Source organism: Theropithecus gelada, chromosome 6 (assembly GCF_003255815.1).
Source record: "Theropithecus gelada isolate Dixy chromosome 6, Tgel_1.0, whole genome shotgun sequence".
Classification (NCBI taxonomy): domain Eukaryota; kingdom Metazoa; phylum Chordata; class Mammalia; order Primates; family Cercopithecidae; genus Theropithecus; species Theropithecus gelada.
Genome location: NC_037673.1, coordinates 117,738,284 through 117,764,438, shown reverse-complemented (window position 1 = coordinate 117,764,438; position 26,155 = coordinate 117,738,284). Strand labels below are relative to the sequence as shown.

Below are 26,155 nucleotides of genomic sequence, written 5' to 3'. Positions count from 1 at the left end.
TTAAGTTTAATTCAGATTAATTTTACAAAATAGTAATATCAGCATGAAAAATCATGTTCCTTAATGCATACTTGTGTTTTGTGACAACAGGTATCATTTCTGTTCAACGTATACACAGTAACTAGTATATTAACTGGCACATTAGTTTGTATTCAAAAATTGCTGTAAACTTGAATGAGTGCATGAGAAAAATTGTTATAAATTGAATGACACGGAAATCTAGATAGCATATCTTAAAAGTCAAGTTTGTCTTGGTGAATTAAGGCCAAAAGTGTGTCAGTGGGCAAACATCTATCAACCCTAAGCCTCGAAATAGATTGAGAACTCTGGCATTCTAATGAAGTATAATTTTCTTCACCTAGGCAAAGCCTGCCATTGTGGCAGAATCATCTCTGGCACATTGGATATTCTATTTATACTTTTATTATAATTACCGTTAATTTTATTCTTACCTGCTCTTGCATTACTTTGGTTTAGGTTGATACTCAAGTCAGTCATCCTTGCTTAGGACCTTAGGTTCCTGTCCCATGTACAAGTTCCACTATATTATTTGAAGATCCATTTGGGAAACTGAAATATTCCAAAAGTAGGAACAGTTAACTTGTATTATTCTTCCACAAATAGGAAATAGATTTAATAAACCCATATATGAAAAATGATTAATGTAGGACATATTAATGTACTTTTTTTTGCATTGTATGTATGACTTTTTATACTCAGCAACTATCATACTTCCAGATGAAACTAATAATCACAATACGTTCAGCATTGAAAATGCAGCTTATTTTTCTATCCTTTCTCACAAACCATTATCTCGTAATTTTTCTTATTTGTAGAGTTGCACTTGCATTCAATTACTGTTGACATCTGCATGCCCAGTCATGGGCAAAGATGGGATACTTTGCTTCTAAGTCCCAGGGTACTCAGATGTAATTCAGTCAAGGCTCCTCAAGGGCTATTATATTAGTCCATTTTCATGATGCTGATAAAGACATACGCAAGATTGGGAAGAAAAAGAGGCTTAATTAGACTTACAATTTCACCTGGCTGGAGGGGTCTCAGAATCATGACAGGAGGTGAAAGGCACTTTTTACATGGTGGCAGCAAAAGAAAAATAAGAATGAAGCAAAAGTGGAAACCTGATAAACCCATCAGATCTTGTGACACTTATTAACTATTACAAGGATAGAATGGGAAAGACTGGCCCTGATGATTCAATTACCTCTCCCTGGGTCCCTCCAAAAACATGTGGTAATTCTGGGAGATACAATTCAAGTTGTGATTTGGGTGGGGATACAGTCAAACCATATCAGCTATACACAACATTCTCATCTGTCATCGACATATTCAAGTTTAATAGTTTTGGTTAGATCATATGGGCCAACTGTGAGAATTGCTTGTACTGCATTCAAGATAAACTACAGAGACTCTTTTGTTCTTGACTTTTTTCAAAGCTGTCTTGTATTTTCATTTCATTTCCTAATTATGGATACTTTTCTTTGGTATATACAAAATAGTATTTTGTATTTTCATTTAGGCGGAAATGAAGTTGCTGGTCTGAATTAGTGAGCACTGGGTCTACACACAGGCAACAGAAGCCTGTATAGAGTAAAGGGTAGAAGGAATTGCTAAGGAGGGGAAGTGGTAGATTCAGCTTTCTAGTTTGAGCCAGTGACAGCAGTGTGATTGGCCTTGCTTAAGAAAGAGGCTGGAAAAAAAAAAAAAAAAAAAAGCAAACACAAATGCTGAAAAAAAAATCACTATGAAATTGATGCAGTATTTTTCTCAGTCCCTTCACTGGACTCATGGCAGGGGCACCCCATTTACTCAACCCTCTGTGCTCAGCCCCTTATGGGAGGGAACACATGAGAGAGCTAGTGCAAGATCAAGATGGACACTCTGGGCACCAACACAGGAGCAAGCTCCACATGAGGACCCATGGCCAGACCAGGTGTGTTGCCCTGAGGGGGACACAGTGGCACCCAAGTGAGGGCGCCTATAAGTCCAAAGCCTCAGAGGGGGTGTTACAGTGCTGTTTTAGTTCTGCCATCTGCAGTCGGATGGAGAGCAGTGTGTTAGCAGCTCAGTTGGCTCCTTGCCTCGTTGCATGGTGTGGCTGCTCTCCACCAGTGAGGGCAAAGTGCCAGTGTGACAGCCTTTTCTGGGTACCCTCACTTGGTGGGTCCCAAGCTCTTGTCCAGTGTCCAAGAAGAATGAGGTCACAAGGACAACTGAAGGATGGTGAAGGTGGAACATTTTATTGATAGATGAAAACAGGTCTCAGCAGAAAGGGGAGCTGGAGAGGGGAAAAGAAGGGCAGGCAATCTTCCCTGAAGTCAGGTTGTCTTTTCCCCGAAGTAGGCCATATTCCCCTCTACCGACTGAGTCTGGGGCCTTTACAGGCTCAGGATGGGGTGTGCATGATGATTGGTTTGTGAGTATGCAAAAAAGCTTAAAGTGAAAGCACCATTCAAACGTGGGCATGGCAGTGTAGAAAGCCAATTAGAAAAGGGTAGGTACATGTACAATAGGTGAAGAGGGGGATCAGAGGAAAACAAGCCAAATAAGAGGACATGTTCTCAATCTGGTGTGAGGAATTAACTTGTAGTTTGGCTTTCAGGCTTTAAACTGTCTTTGGCTTGGAGGTGGGTTTTCAAAGGGTACCTGCCCCTATCTGCCTAGGCACTTGGCTGCCTTCTGTCCCTATCAAAATGACACTGGATAAACTTCAGGGTATGGATGGAAGAGTCAGGCATTTGTTCAGGATCAAGACATAAACTAAAATTTCTAGTGGCCATGTTCCTGGATCTGTGAAAGTCCTCAAATAGCAACAGACTATCTTTAAATTGCCATTGATAGAGGAGGAGGAGGAGAAGGAAGGACAAGTAAGAAGAGAAGAAGAGAGAGAGTTTATGAAGGGGAATGAAATCTGTGTAAACCATGTACTGTTGTTGTTGTTAAAGTAAATCCAGTTACTGTAAAGCCTTCACTGCACTAGAAATAAAAGCCTTGTGTAAAGGCTTATTTAATTGGGCCCAAAATGCCCCAATTAAAATGTGCAGTTGGCAAGTTGGATAAAGAAGCAATTTTTAAAACAAATTGTCAAGATACTATATTCATTTTGTGAATTTGACCAAAAAGACAAAAGGAACTAGAAGCCTCTGATAGATTATTAGGAGGCTTCAAGAGGAACTGTAACACTCAATTTACAACTACACCAGTAAAACTGCAAGGATAACTAGCAAGAACTATCTTTAAGTCCAGAATCAATCGTTTAAGAGTAGAAGCCATATTTCTCAAAACTAATTCCTTCCATCATCCCTTTAATTTTTCAGAATTTTAGAGTTGCCCCCATAGTAGGATTTCTAAGTCCCCTCAGACTTGCCCTCTGACTGAACATCTAATTGTAGCATTTTCCATATGTAGCCAGAGGCAGTCCTCATTCATATTTCTCTTTGTCCCTTTACTTTCTATTTCCTTAACTCTTAGAAAACTTTGGAGATTACTTCACCATAATCTTTTTCTCTTATTATGTGTGTTTTCAAGGTATATTTTGTCCAGAAAAACAGATCTAATAATGCAACAGAACATTTGTTAACTTCCAGTAGGAACAACAAAAGTTAAATTTCAGTAATTAGCATATGTTGATATCTTTCTTCCTGCTAAAAATTACAAAGAAAGCTTAAAGAAAAGCAAAATTTTTACCAAGTGTCATAATGTCTTTAATTACCAGCTTTAAAATATAGGATGAGGCTGCCTACCCACAAAGTCTCTGCTACCCATGTGAGTGCACACACTGAGGTCTGAAACCCTGCCCCACCTGTGCCACCACTGCTGCCAGTGTGAATGCACATGTGGACACTGACAACACTGCCACTACACCCCCAGCACCACCACCATCACTGCTACAAATGTGTGCATGGAGGCTGGCAGCCCACACCCAGTAACACCCTGCCCTACCTCTGCTGCCAGCATGAGTGCATGCAGGAACGCTGCAGCCCCACTCCTATGGGTACCCTATACCCAGTCAATGTGCTAGCACCCTGCCACTTTGCTGCTGCTGCTCACACATGTGATTGAGCATAGATCCTGCTGCTGATGATCTAACAAAGCACTTTCACCAGCACCACCCATCAGAGTGCCCTGGCTGGGAGCTGGGAACATCTTAGCCCTTCCAGCACAGCCTCTAGGGGCGAGAGAGCAAAGCTGCAGGCGTGATACCAGCCCCCAGAGTTAGAGTACACAGCCCAGGAGTGCTGTCTTGTCCCTTGAAAATCTTCCATCTATGAAGCTAGTTTATTGAACCCAGCTTATGCCACAATCAAACCCCAAAAGGTATCAATAAATGTAACAGCAAAAACACCTATACAAAGGACCGTGACTTCAAAAAATGAAGGAACAGCAGTCTACACACATGAGGAAGAACCAGTGCAAGAACTCTGGCCACTCAAAAAACCAGAGTGTCTTATTACCTCCAAATGACCACACTAGTTCTCCAGCAGTGGTTCTCAACCAGGCTAAAATGACTGAAATGACAGACAGAATTAAGAATATGGACAGAAATGAAGATGATAAAGATTCAGGGGAATCCAAGCATTCTAAGGAATACAATAAAATGATTTAGGAGATGAGAGATGAAATGGCTATCTTAGGAAGGAACCAAAGTGATCTGATAGAGCTGAAAAACTGACTTCATGAATTTCAGAGAACAATCACAAGTTTTAACAGCACAATCAACCAAGCTGAGGACGGACTGTCAGACCTCAGATGCCTTCTACATAATAACTCATTCAGGCAAAAATAAAGAGAAAAGATGAAGAATGAACAAAACCTCCAAGAAATATGGGATTATATAAAAAGACCAAATTTATATCCCACTGGCACCTGAAGAACAGGAGAGAAAGCACGCAACTTGGAAAACATATTTCAAGAAATTTCATAGAAATTTCCCTAACCTTCCTAGAGAGGCCAACATTCATATATAGGAAGTACAAAGAACCCCTGTGAAATACTACACAAGATGGCCATCCCATGGACATATAGTCATCAGATTTTCCAAGGTCAAAATAAAAGGAAAAATGTTAAAGGCAGCTAGGGAGAAGGGGCAGGTCGCCTACAAAGGAAACCCAATTGGGCTAACAGTAGAACTTTAAGCAAATTCCCTACAAGCCAGAAGAGATAGGATGTCTATAATCAGAATTCTTATAGAAAATAAATTGCAAACAATAATTTAATAACCAGTCAAATTAAGCTTCATAAGCAAGGAGAAATAAGTTCTTATTGAGAAAAGCAAATACTAAGGGAATTCATTACCACTTGTAATGGTTAATACTGTCAACTTGGTTGGATGGAAGGATATAAAGTATTAATCCTGGGTGTGTCTGTGAAAGTGTTGCCAAAGGTGATTAACATTTGAGTCACTGGGCTAGGAAAGGCAAACCCACCCTTAATCTGGTGGGCACAATCGAATCAGATGCCATCAAAGATAAAGCAGGCAGAAAAACGTGAAAGAGGATACTGGCCTAGCCTTCCTACCTACATCTTTCTCCTGTGCTAGACGCTTCCTGCCCTTGAACATTGAACTCTAATTTCTTCAGTTTTGAGACTCAGACTGGGCCTCCTAGTTCCTTAAGCTTGCAGGCAGCGTATTGTGTGAACTTGTGTTCCTGTAAGTTAAAGTTAATACTTAATAAACTCCCGTATATATATACCCATATATATGTGCATATGTGTGTGTGTGTGTGTATATATATATCTCCTATTAGTTCTGTCCCTCTAGAGAACCCTGACTAATATACTACCAGATCTGCCTAACAAGAAGTCCTGAAGGGAGTGCTAAATATAGAAAAACACACTTAAGTACATAGATCATTGACACTACAAAGCAACCACACTAACAAGTCTGCATAATAACTAGCTGATGAGATGATAATAGGGCCAAATCCACACCTAACACTATAAACTTTGAATGTACTTTTAGTAGAGACGGGGTTTCACTGTGTTAGCCAGGATGGTCTCGATCTCCTGACCTCATGGTCCACCCACCTCAGCCTCTCAAAGTGCTGGGATTACAAGCATGAGCCACTGTGCCCAGCCTAAATCTTGAATGTAAATGGACAAAATGACCCAATTAAAATGTGCAATTGGCAAGTTGGATAAAGAAGCAATACCCAATGGAATGCTGTCTTTAAGAGACCCACCTAATAGGCAAAGGCATCCATAGGCTCAAAGTAAAGAGATGGAAAAAATCTACAAGCAAAAGAAAAATAGAAAAAAAGCAGGTGTTGCTATTCTAATTTCAGACAAAACAGACAGTTAAAAAGACAAATAAAGGTATTATATAATGTTAAAGTGTTTAATTCAACAGGAAGGTTTAAGTATTATAAATATGTCTGCATCAAACACAGGAGGACCTAGATTCATTAGGCAATTTCTTGGAGTCCTACAAAGAGACTGAGATAATCACACAATAATAGTAACACACTTCAACACCTCACTGACAATGTTAGACAGATCATCAAGACAGAAAATTAAAAAAGATATCTAAGACCTTAAATTGATTCTTGACCAAATGGACCTATTAGACATCTACAGAACTCTCCCCAACAAAAACAATAGAATATACATTCTTCCCACATGTACAGGGCACATAGTCTAAAACTGAGCACAAAATCAGCTGTAAAACAATCCTTAGAAAATTCAAAAAACTGAAGTCATACCAACCATACTCTTAGACTATACTGCAATAAAAATAGAAATCAAAACCAAGAAAAATGCTCAAAACTATACAAATACATGTAAATTAAACAACATTGTGTACCTTTTGTGTAAACAATGAAATTAATGCAGCAATCAAGAACTTATTTGAAACAAATTTGAAGAGAGATACAAGATACAAGAATTTCTGAAAACAGTTAAAGCTGTGTTAAAAAGGAAATTTATAGAGCTAAATGCCTGCATCAGAAAGTTAGAAACATCTCAAATTAACAACATAACATCATCCCTAGAGGAACTATGGAAAGGAGAGCAAACCAACCCCACAGTTAGCAGAAGACAAAAAATAACCAACATTAGAACAGAACTGAAGGAAACTCAGACATGAAAACCACACAAATGATTAACGAGTTCAGCAGTTTGGTCTTTGAAAGAACAAATAAGATAAACTGCTAGATAAAGTAATCTGTATTAGAACATAAATTAGAAAGTAAGCCCTTGTAAATATTTCTGAAAAATAGATGACTTTAGACAAATTAGAATCGAGTAATAACTAATTTTAAAATCACACAAATACAGAAGTAGGCTAGTATCAGAGCAACCCTGTATTATAGACAGATGTAAATGTTGGGCAGAATTTAGAAAGTACCCTCTAAATTCCTTGAAAAGAAACCAACTAGAAGCAGGAAATTCTGGAAGGAGAGTTTCAGTGGGTGAATTTCACATTTTTATTTCTCTGGACTGAGGTCAGTCCTCTTCTGGAGTGAGGCCAGGAAGGACTCAGTGGGACCAAAAGATATTGATAAAACTTGAACTGGCCTAAGGAACTGGAGAGAACATGAGGCAACCAAACTTGTTGTAGAGGTCAGGGGAATCCTGAAAAAACAGAACCAGAGAGGGAGTGATCAAAATTGTATATACACTCTTCCATAGTTTTTGTACAATCCAGAGTCTTCATTAGGTATTATTAGGTGTGATTTAATAATCAGCGTTATCAGGTGATTTGAACTGATACCCAAATGCTGGTGTTTAATGTTTGGGTCCATCTAATTTAATGCCTGCCTGCTGAAACAAAGAAGTCGATACTCTTCCAAGGAAGATAGCAGATTCCAGAGTCTTCACAGTGTGAGGTTTACATTTTGGATTTATATTACTAAATATGTTTTCTTACATTAGGCTTCTGATTTTGCTTAATCAATATACAGTCATGTCAACTTATTAATATATCCTAATTATGTACACTCGTAAGGCTTTAGCTCAAAGGAAGATTTTATTATTTAAACAAAAATTTCAGAGATGATGACAGGGGACATTAATTTGGAGGTGGGCAGAAGCATTTTTCTTTTAAAATGTATTTCAAAAACAACATAAAGTTAGTTTTTGTCTATGCAGAGATTAGCCTATCCTTATTTTTTATAAAGTGTATGATGTTGTTTTTCATAAATATGTGTATCTCTTAATGGACTGGAATTCCATGGGGTTTTAATATTATTATTCTCAATTTGACCTCCCAAAAAGAACTATAAATTATTTCCCTTTTGATATCAGTTTATATCATTTATCTCAGATTTAAAAATATCTAACAGGAAAAACTACCCACAAGAAGAAAGTTTTAGTAATGCTATGAAAGATTTCTTTCTCTCTTTGCTGCCTGACACAAGCTATTACAGCTATAACTAACTCTAAGTAATAATACATTGGAAATGACAAGTTCTTTGTGCAAAGGAAAAGTACATTCAATTAAAATTATTAGGTTAGTGCAAAAGTAATTGCGGTTTTTGTCATTACTTTCAATGGCATAAACTGTAATTACTTTTGCACCAACCTAATATTTCCCTGTTTAGAATATTCCTGAGGTAAAACATATTTTATCTTTCTAATGTTAGAATTTCAATATATTGAATTATGACTAAAAATAAAATATACTTTAAAAATACAGAGTCTTATAATTACTGTCAAATTTGCAAATAGAACTTAGAAAAAGTAATTAGTGACAAGACCATTGTATGTTTCAGGGCTGGAGAAAGCTAAAATTAAAAACTGAGCAAGAAAAGCATTCAGAATATACTTGTGATGGAGATACAAAAAAAAGATGAAGTAGGAAATACTTATTATGAAGCAACTTCGAATGTCAATAAAGGGAAAAAATTATGAATTTTTGAAGATAATATTTAAACTTGCTGAAGAGTCAAAAGAATAAGAAGCATGTTATTAAGTAACATACCTAATAGTTGCATAATACAAATTATTACTCTAATTGAGTAAAATCAACACACAGAGACCTGAAAAGGTCATTTAGTTATTTAAGGATCTGATAAAGATATAAACATAATATATAACTAACACATCTGAAGCTTCAATTATTTTTTACATTTCCTAATTCTTTATCCAGTAAGAAATCAATGAGCCCCTCCTTTTGGTCAGGTCAGGCATTCTGTCAGGTGCCGGGATACAAGGGTGAATAAACAGACATATTCCATGTATTCATTCTGATGGGGAGGGAAGTCCAGTGAAAAGAAGGCAAATAATTTCACTAATGAATGCATTGTTACAACGTAAAGAAATGAATACCATTGATAGGAGATGAACATACAGCAAAGGGACACGAATCAGCCAGAGGTGCATGGGAAGAAATCCCTAAGAAAATGACAGGAGCAAGACCTGGTAGATGATAGGCAGCTAGCTAAGAAAAAGGAGAGTGAGACGGCAGACATTTAAACATCCTAGACATTCTTCCAGAAATACTATTGCTAATACCATATGGAAACCTTCTCTGTTATACATTTTCAGGTTAGTGATTCCCTTTAGCTGTGTGACAGCAGATCCATTTCTACTATTTTGCTTCTCACATTGTATCATAATGACATCTGGCATGTTTTTTACCTCATTAAACTGTGAACACCTTAGAATCCATAACAAGGTATCCTTGCACATTGACAGAAATAAGTCTCTGTATTTTAAAATTTGCAAGAAGTAAACTAGCATTTTGGGAAATAGTACTGTGCTTTTTTACATAATTGTTGCTTCCCTTGCTATGTGGCTTATAAAAAATGATCTGTATATAATAATTTTAGCTTGATTTACATGTATTCATGTCTATTATAGAAAGATTAATATGAAAAACAATCATAAAAAATGTGCTCATGAAAAAACACATACCCACATAGAGACGCACACATACATATGCACTCACACAACCACATATACAGCCACACATACCTGGATATCTTAATTTTCATGATAATCCTTGACTAAGAGCAAACTTTGATTTGTGAATACAAGTTTCTGTTAAATTTGGGTAAAAGCTGAAGTAGGATGTGAGTCAAGAACGTCCCAAACAAATTGTTTCATAATATTATTGACATTTTCCTAACATAATAGAAGATAACAGAATATATAGTCTTACAGCTACAGTGTATTTCCTAGGATGAACCTTTGTACTTTTTCTGAAATGTTAGTTAAATAAATGCTAAGTATACATTAATTTGAAATATATACTTAATGGAAAGTAATTAAGAATTGAAATTAAAAGAAATATCAACCCAAACTTTTCAATAAAAAATAATGAAATAACTAAAGCTTACATAAAAGAAAAGGTAATATAATAAAAATAACAAAACACATATCCAACTTTAAATGTAATTTTAAGGTTTCATTAATTAAAATGGCAATTTTGAAAATTATTTCTTATCTGCACATCTTCTCTCAAGAATATAAAAGTTATTTTCTAAAATTACAAAGTTCTTATTTATCTACTATAAAGTCAATAAAATATTTTGAAAGCATTACAAATCATCAAACTGCATAGTTCTTGCTCTCCAGAGGTGAAAATTTATCTTGCAACCAATTATAAAATATTATTATAAAAAAAGAAGGCCTCCATTTAGAGTCCCATTGGTTATTATTCAAAATCCTTTCTCTTCCTTTATTCATTTTGGAGTAAATAATTGATACAGTTACTTAGTTCAAGTATGCTTTATTTTTATTCTAATGGACTACTTCCTATTGGAGCATCCCAAAATTCATGTATCAGTCCTCTACTTTATTTAAACTTATTTCCTGCGTCATCCATCTATATGAGGACCCCTAAAATACATATAACTCTAGTAGACATCTTTCTGATGAGCTCTTGACTTATATGCACATCTGCCTACTCAACATTTCCACTTGAACATTAACCGGATACTTGAAGTTTAACCCGTCCAGAACCATTCTACTCTCAGTAAATGGTGGCTCCTTTCTTCCATTTGCTAACAACAAGAACTATGAATTTATCCTTATCTTTTTCTTTCTCTCTCCTCATATCTAATAAGAGAGAAAATTCAGTTAACGCTGACTTCAAAATATAGACAGAATTTGACCACCTCTCTGACTATACTGACTGATACCATCTGGGTCTGAAAAACCCAATTTCTCTTACTGCAATTGCCTCTTTACTATTCTTCCTATCTGTACCATTTCCCTAATACAGACTATTCTCGAGAACTGTATAGAAATTATAGAAGTGTATTTTAGCTGGATAGTCAACTTATTAGGAGGTCTGACTTTTCCACCCAGTTTGGAGAACGGTGTCCTGAGGAACAGGGCAGTGTATTGGTGAGTTTTTATGGATGTGGGCATATTTAGAGCATTAAGTTGTATGCAAGTTGATAGACTCAGGAACATTGCTGATTGAAGAGCAGCCTCAGCAAAATTCTGGGACTACATGTATTTGAAAATGGAGAAAACCATGGTGGCAGATTTTAAAAACACTGAGGCAATCCAAATGTATGATGTCATTTAATACAATATTGATTTCTACCATTGCAGTACCTTTAGTCCTCTGGGTCATAAAAATGTCCCTAAAATAAGGTCCTGCCTTTCTGCATCCAGAAACATTAGGTGCTTTATAATCACTTTAGTAGCAACATCATTTCATTGCAATCATAAAGCAACCCAAGGATAGGTGGTAATAGAAAAGAGAACATTTTATATTACTTAACTGTATACACAGTGAATTCTGAAAAAGTACTTGTCAAAGAAATAGAGGTAATATATTGAAATCCACCCCAAATAAAGTAGCTATCAATAAAGCAATATACAACAGAAATATTAGACTATAAAAAGATATGTTCACATTATATGTGATATGATTAGCAAAATATTGAAAACTGAATAGTTTTATGTCAGGTGCAACCAGGGAAGAGAAGTGTTACCACTGCCCTGAGGTCTTTGTGTATACTCAAGTAGCCCAAAGGATATCCTGTTAGTTAGAGGATGATGTTTTTATCCTGTTGATGTTTTCAAAATCTGCCTGTTCCATTTTGCACTGTCCCTATTATCATGAATATTTGCCCCAGTTGATCAGGGAGCTTTAAAAATCAATGCTCAGAATTGCCTCTTGCTCCTCTTTTAACTAAGAAACCTCTATTTATATTCCAACATTTTAATTATCCTCCAATTCCAGAAAAATCTTAATGAATCAATTGGTATGTTTGAACAAAATGGGAACTAACTACTGTATAGGTAGTTTCTTGCGACCAATTATTCAGTTGGACTGCTGGTCAAAATGTATGGAACCACCATGAGTCGAGCACTGAGTCCAGCCTGTCCAAAGCAATCTGACTCTTTCTCTGACTATTCCTGCACTGAGGGGAGTGTGGAGACTCCTGAGGTGTGAAAGCCATAAAATAATATGGAGGCCTCAAAAGTAGGCATTTGTCACTCCCCGGCTCAAAGCTATCCTTGTCTTTTTATTTTATTTAGAAATTAAATTTCCACAGAAGGCCTCATATGATGTCAACTCTAGCCTCACCTGCCTTCTTGGTTTTCTTTACATAAGAAATTTCCAAACTTGGTCTCACCCCAGAACTTTGGTCTTGTTCTTTCCTTGCCTAGAAGGCTGTTCACTCAGATCTTTGTATGGCTCTCATTTCATTCATGAACAGAGTGAAACCCTGCTTTCTCTGAGAAGCCTTCTCTGACCATCTTCTCTAAAGTAGCCTTTCCCCCTGCTGCTGCCACTTTCTGCTGCCTATTGCTTGTCCTTGTGCTTTGTCAATGTGATTATTACTTCTTAATATTACATTCAGTATACAGGTGTCTACTGCCTGACCTTGACACAGAATATAAATCTAGGGCTGGGGTTCCAGTTGATGCCATATCCCAGTCACCAAAAACAGTGTCTATATTGAATATTTCTAAATTAACTAGTAGATTAGGGATATGCTCTGTTTGCTTTATTCTCTACTTATATTTAGAAGTTACCTATTTTAAATTTCATATGTTATATGTGTCTCCTTCCTGAAATTTCAATTTGTTTACAATACATTATAACAATAATATGTTATTTATATGTAATATATATATCTTATAAAAATAATATATTGTTTAAAATATAAACAAGTCTATTTGGGGAATAAAGCTGTCAATCATTACTCTATCTCCATCTTGCTCTGCATATAATTTCGCGTTAAGAAATGAGTGCTAGATAAAAGAGGCTATAACATCCCAAATTGCTTTTTGATAGTTTTACAAAATTGAAATGTTAAAAATGACAGAAAGCAATATTATGCAAATGCAGATAAAAAATTGAAACTACAAAACTTAACAGAAATGTACGTATAATTTAACTTCTGAAAATCAATCAATGTTACATACCGTATGAACAAATAATAATAAGTAAAATTATGTGGTCATCTCAATAGATACAGAAATAGCATTAGATAAAGTCTAACGTCCATTCCTGATTTAAAAAGCTCTCAGCAAACTACAAATAGAAAGGGACTTCCTTCACTGCAAAAATGGCACCTACAACCAACTTACAGTTATCAGTATACTTACTTGTGAAAGAAAATGGTTTTTCACATAAGATTAGGATGAGAACAAGGGTATTTGCTCTCAAGAACTCTAATCAACATTGTTCTGGAGGTTTTATATAGTACAACAGGAAGCAAAAGACGTAAATCGTCCAGATTAGAAAGCAAGAAGCAAAACCCTCTTTACTGACAGATGACATGACTAGCCTGCGTGGAAAATTTTATGGGATCTTCAGGAAGCAACTAGAATAAGTAAGCTTAGCAACTTTGCAGAATACGAGAGGCAATATACAAAAGTCAACTGTATTTCTATATGCAACCAATGAAAACTCAGAAGTTGAAGTTAAATACCACTTACAATAGCATCAAAATGTGAAACCTATCATTTTTAGCATAGTTAAAATTCTGAATCTGAAGACTATGTTCAGTTAAACAGAAATGAAGCTATGAGATACTTTGTTTCCAGAATTTCCATATACAATTTCCAGATGACTTAAATGCTCAGTATCCTGTATCAGCCTTAAAGCTCTTATTTTTAATTTCTATTTTTTTAAATTTGTGTCATATTATTTTCACATACATTTATAGAGCTTTGTTTTTAAGTCTACCCAACTAGTTATTAGTAACAATCAGAGTTGTAATTTGATTTGCAAATGAATGAAAATGGGCAGGGGAGAAGACCCATTTCCTATGTTATTTACACTAAGAGTTAGAATAAAGAGGGCAAAACCTAGAGCTAAATATCTGTATTTAGCTGTGAAAAGGTGACTACCTGAAGGAGAAAGAGCAGAATTACACAGTAAGAAGAAAATGTGGATCAGAAATCCAAGGATTGCCCTGCAGATAGTCCAATGCATGAGGCTGGCAGAGGTATTATCTGCAGCAACACTGAGAGCAAGCCATGGGGAAATAGACAGTGCTCAATCAATCATTGCTATGTATGTGGCATTTCCAGACTATTCACAGTTCAGGTAGTAGATGACTTGTAATTATTTTATATTTTAAGCCTCATTTATATTTACCAAGACCCTTTGTCTTAACAACTAAGTTAAGAAAAACAAATCATAAATTTTAACGGGTATTTATTTTTAGCTTTACAAAACAGATAATTTCACATAATGAATTCTAAAATCTTAATGAATGTCATGGAAGTCCCAAATACTTATGCTTTTCTATAATTACTAAAGTTAATATTGTTAAAATGGCATTATCTAAAGTACAGCTTATATCTGACTGTGTTAGTGATTTCTTTTAACATTGATTCTGAAGCTAAAGGTGTATTCTAAAGTTTCACCTGTGTACATCAGCTTAAAATGTGTATTATTTTAAGAATAAATTGTGGTAACATTTTTATAAAATTAAGTTCAAATAAAATTGTTTTGTAAATGCACAGAAATAATATGTGACAATTGTGTTTAAGAAAAATAAGCAAACTTAGTATTCTTAGTTTATTTGATTAGTAACATTTTGCTATTTAAAGTCAAATAATTTGCTCCATAAATAGGGCTTAAAATTTAACCATAAACAACTATCTTCCACTTCTATCATGCGTACCGCTTACATTAATTTGAAAGAATACCAATTGCTTTAAGTTGCATGACACAGATATGTTGAATGTTCAACTTTTATTGCCACTATAAGAATAAGAACTGTTTATACTTTCATAGTTAAGAAGTCATAAAGTATTTATGCTATTTCTAAATGTGTTTAATATTGTTTCCTTTTGGAGATACATTGATTATAAGGTAGAAATAAGAGTAATTATCCCTGGCATGTAGAATATTCTCCTTTGCTTTTTTTTTTTTTTTTTTTTAAGGGATATGGAGAAAGGAGGAAGTTATATATCACTGCTATGCCCACATTGTCAGTAAAATATCTTTTATGAAAGTATGATAAAATATTGGTTTTAAAAATTGGTCTAGCAGGAATTATTTTATTTCTTCTTACAATGACATTGGTTTTTATTCAAAAAGACAATTTCCTATTTCAGCTCTTTTTTTTAGCAATTATAATTTGATATCACTCTTTTCCTTATATAAATTATGCCATATGTATGTAGTTTTAAAACAGTCAAGTTTATCTTATACTTACTTCTACAGTATTACTTTAAGAATAAATTGTGGTAACATTTAATGTTAACTTAATGTAATAACATTAAAGGTAAATATAATTCCTCTAGATGACTGAAGCCAATAGGGTTTTCAGCTAGTCTTCAAAACAGAGCAGATTATGTTCCTGTGTCCCTAACCTGTGAGTAAATGATATTACTGACTAGAGTGGATGTTACTCTCCAGAGGCTCTGTTTTTATTTAGTAAATAACTTGGCCATTTCCATCCATGCCCAGTATCTAATAGGAGAGAGTATAGATCATTTTCCCTTTTTGGCCACCATTCATCCCCCATCTTGTCAAACTGTGCATTATAAACACAGAAAAGAGAAGAAAAGAAGAAACAGTTGTCATGGAAATGTACCCATAGTTCCATTAACATGCGTTTTACAAAATATTATATCCTAGCTGTTTTGAATTTGCCTTATCGATATTAAGAAATGGGATAGAAAGAGAAGGGGTAGAATGTGACTAAGTGGCACATTATTTAACATATATAAGAATTATGCAATATACTTTTGTGAAGTTTCCATATTCCTTTGTTCTTTGATTTTGACAACAATAAAGAGATAACATGTAAATATTTTCTAAAAACAACACCTGAATTCAGAATTTGTCCATATAAAATATTGACATTTTAATAATCAACCACCTAGTAATTTTTTGTACATTTTCCTCCTCTTGGAATGCCTTTCCTTGTACATTCTTATGCAAAACTCCTATTAATTGTTTGAGAATCAAGCCAAACCTTTTTTTATTCCTGGATGCTGTTCTTGCTTTTTTTTAAATTCTCTGAGGCAAAGTTGCTCAATTTTTCTATTGTACCACCATAGTAGCTCAGCTACACTTGCCAAACTTTATTTTGTTTCATAGCCTAAATAACCGCTCTGCTTTGTAGTCCATAAGCAACAGCTGGGCAGGGAATGTTTATTATACATCTTCACCTCAGTAGCCCCCAACAGGAGCCCAGCATATGCCGGATGCTTCATTTTTTTTTTTTTTGATGAATGAATGAATGAATGAATGAATGAATGAATGAATGAACTGAGCATTATTCTAAGCTAAGTGGACACTAGTCAAAATTCCATAAACCTCAGGAATACTCATAAATTATGTGTTATAAGCTGGAGGAGTTTCACTCAAAGTAATAATCAATCATCATCATAATAATCATTGAATCCTATTAAGGTAAGTGTTAATTTCCCTTTCATTTCTGAAATGAAGTAATTGAGGCTGAGAAGTTAAATAACTTACCTTTATATATAATTATATAAAGTCTATCTAATCTATCTATCTCCAAATTGAGCCCAGGCAGTCTAACTCCAAAGCCATTACATAAACATAACAAACTAGAGTATGTAGAAGATAAATAGGGTTGTCTCTTTAAATGGATTTGGACTTGTAACTTGTTGTGCATAGTACCATAATCTCAAATCAACAACTACTGGTAGTTATATTTTCTTAAGTTAACATAGAAATATAACTGTCAAATAATTAGAGATATAGAAAGCATTCATATGAATAAGTCATGTTTTAATTATTGATTAGTAATTAATCTGTAGTCCTGGACCTAGGGGTGGGTGAAATACAGAAGAAAGTTAGGGACATTATTGCTATATTATAGGTGAGTTAGATATGATCCCATTGGTTAATTGCAACCGATGCAGATGAACAATTAGTGAATAATACAGTATTTTCACATGCCCCAGCTTGCTTTTTATTCAATTACTCCCAACCCTTAATTTCTACACCTTCTGATCTGCTTGCCTCTTATCTAATTATCTCTTTTTCTCTTTCAGACCTTATATTAATATTAAATGTAGCTTCTTGTCAAAATGTCTTCCTTGATCCTTAACCTAGCTAAATCTTGGGGTGAATTGTTACACAGCAATGGAAAACTAATACAGTAAGTGACATAGAGGGGATTTAAACCCAGGCTGATGAGTGTATACTCTTCATTACTTTACCAAGCTGAGATTTAAAAAAAAAGGTTTCTCAACATGAAAATGAGCGGTTTTAAGTTTGCAGCAAAATTGAGATGAAGGTACAATGAGCCCTGCAACAATACATGCATAGCCTCCCCCATTATCAGAGTGGTACATTTGTCAAAATCAGTGAATTTACATTGACAAATTATTGTCACTCAAAGTTCATAGTTTATATTAGGGCTCACTCTTGATGTTGTACATTTTATGGGTTTAGAAAAATGTGTAATTATATGTATTCAGCATTAGAATATACTTTTTTCCCCTAAAAGTCCTGTGTGCTCCACAAGACATCTTGGTTGGTTCCAAGTTTTGGCAATGATTAATAAAGCTGTGATACTATTGTTTGCAGATTTTTCTGTAGGCATAAGTTTTAAACTCCTTTGGCCAAACACCAAAGAGTGTGATTGCTGATCACATGATAAGAGTATGTTTCCTTTTGTAAAAAATCACCAAACTATCTTTTAAAGTGGTATGTAGTGATATCTCATTGTTTTAATTTGCATTTCCCTGATGAATATGATGAGCAGTATCTTTTTATATGCTTATCTGCCATCTGTATATTTTATTTTATGGTATGTCTATTAAGGTCTGTAACCCATTTTAAAATCAGATTTATAATTTCCTATTGTTGACTTTTAAGAGTTTTTTGTATATCTTGGATAATAGTATTTTATAAGATGTTATTAGATGTGTCTTTGCAAATATTTTCTCCAGTCAGTGGTTTGTCTTTTCATTCTCTTGACAGTTATTTTCACAGAGCAGGCACTTTCTGCTGTGTCTATTTATTTCCATTGTGTTCTCTTTTCTACACCTGCTAAATGAACATATGAAAAAGTAGTTTTAAGACACAAGTACAAGTAAAAATAAGGCATTTATCACCTTGCTGTGTCTATTAATCTTCATGTTCTCTGTTTCTCCAAATTCTATTACCAATTGGACAATAACAGAAAAAAAGTGACCAAAGTCTCAGCAGCTTTTTATCCTTTCAAAGAAAGAATTATGGAAAAGTCTAAAGTCATTTGTTTTCTTTAGTATATTCAAGCACACAAGTATAAAATGAGTTACAGAAGAAGGACAATTTGAAATACTGTCTGCTGTGAACTGAATTTTGTCCCCCTGAAATTCTTATGTTAAAACTCAAACCCCCAAAGCAACTGCACTTGAAGATGGGACCTTTGGGATAATTTATTTTATATGAGTTCATGAAGGTAGGGCTCTCATGATGGGGGATTAGTGCCTTTGTACGGAAAAAAAAAAAAAAAAAAGGTATCAGACCTCTTGCGCTCTCTCCACCATGTGAGGATGCAGTGAGAAGGCACACTGCAAGTCAGAAAGATGGCCTTCATCAGGAACTGAATTGACCAGCACCTTGATCTTGAACTTCCTATTCTCCAGAACCATGATAAATAAATCTGTTGTTTATACTAGCTAGTCTATGGTATATTTTTATAGAAGCTCCAGCTGACTTTGACAGATATTGGTAGTAAGAAGTGGAATGCTGCTGTAAGAAATATTTTAAAAAGTGGCAGCAGTTTTAGAACTGGGTAATGGGTCAAAGCTGGAGGAGTTTTGAGGTGCCAGATATAAATATGGATGTTAAAAGCAATTTTGATGAGGTATCCGACCAAAATAAGAAACATGTTATTGCAAACTGGAGGAAAGGTTATACTTGATATAAAGTGTCAAAGAACTTAGCTGAACTGTGTTCTAATCTTTCATGGAAGGCAGAACTTAGGAGTGATGAAATTAGATATTTAACTCAGGAGATTTCTAATCAAAGTGTTGAAGGAGTAGCTTGATTCCTCTTGAATGCTTACAGTAAAATACAAAAAAAAGATGAATTAAATAAATAATGGTTAAGTTAAAATGAACCAGAACTTGAAAATATTTGCAAATTCTCAGCCTATCCATGTTGTAAAAACTGAGAACGCTGTTCTTAAGAGAACATTAAGGGGTAGCTGAATAACCATTTCATAAAGAGGTAATGGGTGCCACTAATGAACTTAATCGACTTTTTAGATTTTATTAGTATGGACCATAGTTGTATTCAGTTGCAAATGAACATTATTATTCAATAAACTGGAATAAGGAGACTGAAGGTATATCAGAGGTCATCAGAGACATGGACTAGGTTTCAAAAGCCAAGTGGCCTCCACCAAAAGCTTTCAGGGTGAAATTGTGCTGATGAACTTTAAGAGTGGAGACTCAGGTCCTTTAGTGTGGGATCTCTTTCTGGAAGAGCCACAGAGAGCAACTCCTATACTTGTAGGTCCAAAAGGTAGAGCACTGAACCAAAGAGGATTACTCTTAAATGTTAAGATATAATAGAATTTCTCTTGCTAAAATTTTACACTTGCTTAGGACTTATCACCACTTTCTTCTTTATATTTTCTCTCTTTTGGAGTGAAAATGTCTTTTCAGGCTATTCCCACCATTAAATTTTGAAAGCACAGTAATTGCCTACAAGATTTTACAGGTTCACAGGTGGAGGAGAATTTTGGCTGAGGATGAATTACTAACTTCAATCTCAGCCATATGTGATTTAGATGATATAAGGTAAAACACTGGACTTTAGAATAGATGTAAGAATAAGTTAAGACTTTTGGAGCAAGTGGGATGAAATGGACGTATTTTGCATGTGAGGACATGAATTTGGAGAGGGTGGTGGGCAAATGCTATGGACTGAATTGTGTACTCCTAAAATTCATATATGGAAGCCCTAACCCCTAACATGACAGTATTTAAGTTGGAGCCTTTGGAAATAATTATGTTTGGATAAAGTCATCAGAGTGGAGCCCTGGGTTTAGTGCCCTTATATGAAGAAAAAGAGATACAAGAAAACATCCTCTCTCTCTCTTTCTCTCTCCCTGCCTCAGGAGGCTACAGAAAGAAGGTGGCTGTCTGCAAGCCAGGAGGAGAGATTTCACCAGCAACCCAATCAGCCGGCACCTTGATCTTGTACTTGCTAGCTACCAGAACTGTGTGTAATAAATGTCTGTTTACACCACCTGGTCTGTAGCATTTCGTTATATGAGCCCAAACTGAAAGAAACTTTTACATACCTTAGTGAGCAAAGTGAATTACAGCATCACCCCAAAATAACTCTTGTATCTCTTTATGCTGTGCTAAATATTAATTTAGTGTATTAAATGAGAAAATGAAATAAAAGCACCTATGATAATTTGGTATATGTATTGTAGGTTCAATAGTTTCATTGTTAAAATTGCTTGGATACTAGTAAAATTAAATTTAAAAAATTGACTAATTAAAAGATAGCATTCTCTATTTTCCTTATTCACGTATATTTAATTTCCAGATAAAAATAATGTAGAAAGATAAGTGCAGAAACAATCACATAAACATTTTTAAAATATTTTCCATATTTTTATTTTAAAATAACTTTGTTCAACCTCTCTAACAATCTCCAATGATATTGCTAATAGTTACTCAAAATTGAACATTAATACCATAACAAAAAATATGATTTAACACATTAAATTGATATCTGGAAAATAGAAACAATGCCAACTTAAGTTTTTTGGAAAATACTTCAAAACATTGCTATTACATGATTATGTTGATAGCTAACTATATTTTACTACATTACTAATTTGTGATTTCTCTTGAATCTAAATTTTAATTCTTTTTAGTTTTTCAAATAATATTATTATCCATATTTTTATACTATTAATTTGTGTGACATTTAATTCCTATCATTTTGTCTATTTATTTGCCAAATGCAAAAATAATAAAATCAAATAAATTTTAATTTATCATATATATTTTCCTGTGGATTGATTTATTACAATACCACAAAAACAATCCAAAAAATTTATCAAAAGACATAATATAGATAGTATTGATATCAATTCAAACAGGATAGTTGAAACTTCCAGTAATACCAATATTCATTGTTATTTCCTCTAATCTTGCTTTTTGTTTTCCCTTTTACATTTTTTTGTTCTTTTTAACTTGCCTAAGAAAGAAAGACCACATTAATCTTAGCAGAAGGTCCTGACAAATCTATCCACCAAGTCATTAGTTCAACTACAACATAGTCAGGGTAAATGATGGCTTCAAAGAAGAATTTGTTATCAACTCAGTTTGCCACATTGATTAGCAAGCCCAGGCAGATACATTCTCATAAATGCCCACAGCACAAAGTAGAACAAAAGAAGGATCTGGTAGGATATTATTTAAAATTTGATTCTCTGTTGGTAAAGTGACAGCACTTTAAAGATTCGTCCAGTAATTTGGCTTATTAATGTTAATCATGGATGATGGTAAATGAACTTGAGCTTGAACACTATTTATTCTATTGTAAATATATATAATTATATAGACATATTGCATATAGGTAAAAGATGCAACATTTTCTGTCTAAAATTACTTTCCACTGATCTCTATTAGAGATATAATAAATTAATATGACTTTAAAATATAAAGCATAGATAATATTTTGCAGAAGGATAAATCCTTAACAGAAAACACTTTTCTGTATGGATGTATTATCAAAATATTGACCAAACTGAAATATACATTAACTTCACATTATTTAACAATTTCTACCCGCTTTGCCTAAGTACTTCTTATGTATTACTTATTTTCTTGATTCTGACTTTGGGGGCTACATCAAAGTCAGGAAGAAATAATTTTTGAGATTTAAGTACTAAATGGCATGCCTATGTATGTATCTAAGATAGAATGTCATGTGGAAAGCAATAAGGAATGAGGCAGGATGTAAACTGAACTGCTTGCCAGTCTTCCTGATCAAAATGTTAACATTTTGGTTATTAGATTTGGTTTAATTAATTTTCAAAGAAGCAAATGAATAAAAATAACCTTATAAACATTCACAAGGCCCTTTTAGATTGCTTGGTGACAATAATAGCTATAGTCTTTTAAAATGAGTAAATTTTGGTAGATCCGCACTTTATGCAAGTCTGAGTTATTGAAAGTTTATTCCAAGATGTAATTAAATGTGCGAAAGATTTACTGGGCGTGGGAGCAGGAGAGTCAGGTGAGATCCTTTAGACCATGATGCAGGTCTGATAAATGTAAAAGGGAGAGGGAAGAAAAAGGATTAGGTAAGATGACTTTCAGACTGAAGTCCCTCAGTTGCAAGAAGATTTCAGCTGGTACAATGAGTCTTTTTTCCAGAGTCAGATTTTGGAAAAATGCACATCTTGCCAGAATGAGCCTGCTTAATACCCCTGCCATGCTCAGTCATTGGCTGGGAGCTGCCTGAGGGAAGTGTGCTCATAGTGTGAAGGCAGTAGTGAATCCAGACGTGTAAAACTGGGATCAGTCAATTATGTTTCCCACATAAGATCTGAGTAACACATTTTTATGGTAGCCATAAAATCCAAGATATTCTTAATCATCTATTGTTTTAAAATATTCTATATAATATTTTCTCAGATGCAAGAAAGAAGTGGATTTCAGAAACAAAAATCTATGTTTAGTCTATTTATTAAAAATTATTTACATTTTTTTTTATTTTGCAGAGTGAGTGTAGTAAGATTCTGAAGTCTGTTCTATTTTAGCTTGATTTCAAACAGAATCCTAGGGCTTAGCTTTGGGAATACTAGCTAGGAAAAGAAATAGCCAAAATGTTTCTGTCATTATGACTGCAGAAAAGTTAATATATTTCCACCAGAAAGTGTGGTAGGTTAATTGGTGAATTACAAACATTCATGAAAACAACACTTCCTCTCTTGTGCAGGGTGGAGAATTTTTGACAGTGGGTAACTCAGTTCTGTTATCTGCATATCAGAGTTTCATGCTAAATATTATAGGATTAAACTGGTCAACTACAAGTTTAATCCAACAAGAAATGTTGGATCTACACTTTATGCAAACCATATTATTGGTTTGCTACATGATATTTTATGAAATGACATTTATTGGCTGAAAGGGATAGATATTTTTGCTTTTTTTGTTGAGGTTCACTTATGAAATGTTAACTACCTTACAATTTCCTGCCCTTCTCTAAATATAAACACTGAAAAAATATATTCCATACAATATACTAAGCATATTTCAGTATTTTTGCTCTTTTGCTTATTCTCTATAACTGACAAAATATCGCAAACAAAATGTGAGATGAATGTAACCGATGAGAAGCCAAAACTCTTTATTTTATTTATATTTTAATTCTTATTTAAATGCAAAAACGCAACATGATAAACACATTTTGTGTGAAATTATTTTGTAATATTATTATAATTGTTGTCAAGATGTACCAAGATGTTTTAATGATAACAACCAATTATTCTAAAGTTTTTTTATGAGAAAAATTATAAAAAGAAAATTATGGAAAAATGGAAGTATATTTTATATATATATATATATATATATAAGTAAATTAGAAAATTTGCTGTCAGATGTAAAACCATGGAATCAATAGGTTAGTGACAAATAATATAGTGTTGCTAAGTATTAAACACATATGCTTCCCATAATTATTTATTTATTTTTTTTTTGAGACGGAGTCTCACTCTGTTGCCCAGGCTGGAATGCAGTGGTGTGATCTCGGTTCACTGCAACCTCTGCCTCCCAGGTTCAAGCAATTCTCCTGCCTTAATCTCCCGAGTAGCTGGGATTACAGGCACCCACCACCATGTCTGGCTAATGTTTGTATTTTTAGTAGAGATGGGGTTTCACCATGTTGGCCAGGCTGGTCTCGAACTCCTGACCTCAGGTAATCCACCTGCCTCAGCCTCCCAAAGTGCTGGGATTAGAGATGTGAGCCACCACGCCTGGCCATAATTTTTGAATTCTTATTTTAAAACAGGCATTTTGTTATTGCACAGTATGCTACATCCCGGAATTTAATAAATCACCACGTAAAAACAAAAAACAAACAAGATGGTATAAAATTTTAAAGCACAATATTTGTATTTGGAAATAAATATAAGAGAAGTTTACATTTTAAATTGCTATGAAAAGAATGTGCAAAATAACAAGTGTTATTGTATGACATCACAATACACCCATAGGAAAATTGACATATGTTTTTGCATCTAAAATTAATTTATAACCTGTTAATGCATTCAATATAATTAGCTATAAATACTTTTTTTTTTTTTTTTTTTTTGAGATGGAATCTCACTCTGTCACCCAGGCTGGAGTGCAGTGGCACAATCTCAGCTCACTGCAACCTCCACCTCCTGGGTTCAAGTGATTCTCCTGCCTCAGCCTCCTGAGTAGCTGGAACTACAGGCATGTGCCAGCACGCCCGGCTAATTTTTTTTTATTTTTAATAGAAACGGGGTTTCACGTTGTTGGTCAGGCTGTTCTGGAACTCCTGACCTCGTGATCCACCCGCCTCGGCTTCCCAAAGTGCTGGAATTACAGGCATGAGCCACCATGCCCAGCCTTATAAATACAATTTTTAAAATTTTACATATAAATAAAGAATTGCAAAAGTTTTCTTGTTCTCAAAAACAAAAAGTAGAGCTACTGTATTATCCATCTATCCCACTGCTAGGTTTATACCCAAAAGGAAAGGAAATCAGTATATCAAAGCAATATCTACACTCTCATGTTTATTGCTGCACTATTCATAATAGCCAAGATTTGTAAGCAACCCAAGCGTCCATCAACAGATTAATAAAGAAAAAATGTGATACATATACACAATAGAGTACTATTCAGCCATAAAAATGAATGAGAAGTGGAGGATACTATGTTAATTGAAATAAGCCAAGCCCAGAGACACAAACTTGTCATGTTCTCACTCATCTGTGGGAACTAAAAATCAAAACAATTGAACATGATATTGGTGACTTCACACGCCATAATGGCACTGGTGGCAAGTCCATCTATGGGGAGAAATTTGAAGATGAGAACTTCATCCTAAAGCATACAGGTCCTGGCATCTTGTCCATGGCAAATGCTGGACCCAACACAAATGGTTCCCAGTTTTTCATCTGCACTGCCAAGACTGAGTGGTTGGATGACAAGCATGTGGTCTTTGGCAAAGTGAAAGAAGGCATGAATATTGTGGAGGCCATGGAGCTCTTTGGGTTCAGGAATGGCAAGACCAGCAAGAAGATCACCATTGCTGACTGTGGACAACTCGAATAAGTTTGACTTGTGTTTTATCTTAACCACCAGACCATTCCTTCTGTAGCTCAGGAGAACACCCCTCCACCCCATTTGCTCGCAGTATCCTAGAATCTTTGTGCTCTCACTGCAGTTCCCTTTGGGTTCCATGTTTTCCTTGTTCTCTCCCATGCCTAGCTGGATTGCAGAGTTAAGTTTATGATTATGAAATAAAAACTAAGTAACAATTGTCAAAAAAAAATAGTACTACATAAAATTAATAGCTTATTTGTAACAAATATGTACTTCACTATAGCTAGAAGAGGCTTAAATATCTTTTCCCTACTATTACCATTCTTCCCTCTATTCCCTCTAGAAGTAACACACACACACACACCAGAAGACTTAACCTGTAGCTAACCAGTAATATGAGAAAAAAGTATACTTTTATTGTTTTAAGCCACCCATTTTGTGTTTGTTCCACAACATTACCTAGCAA

The 26,155-nt window shown here is 34.6% G+C and overlaps 1 pseudogene across 1 annotated transcript; it reads left to right on the top strand.

Moving 5' to 3' along the window:
* The first annotated feature begins 25,377 nt into the window (after window positions 1–25,377).
* Window positions 25,378–25,906, top strand: LOC112627065 (annotated as a pseudogene). The gene has a single exon (XR_003120013.1). The product of XR_003120013.1 is annotated as a peptidyl-prolyl cis-trans isomerase A pseudogene (transcript).
* Window positions 25,907–26,155: the final 249 nt, after the last annotated feature.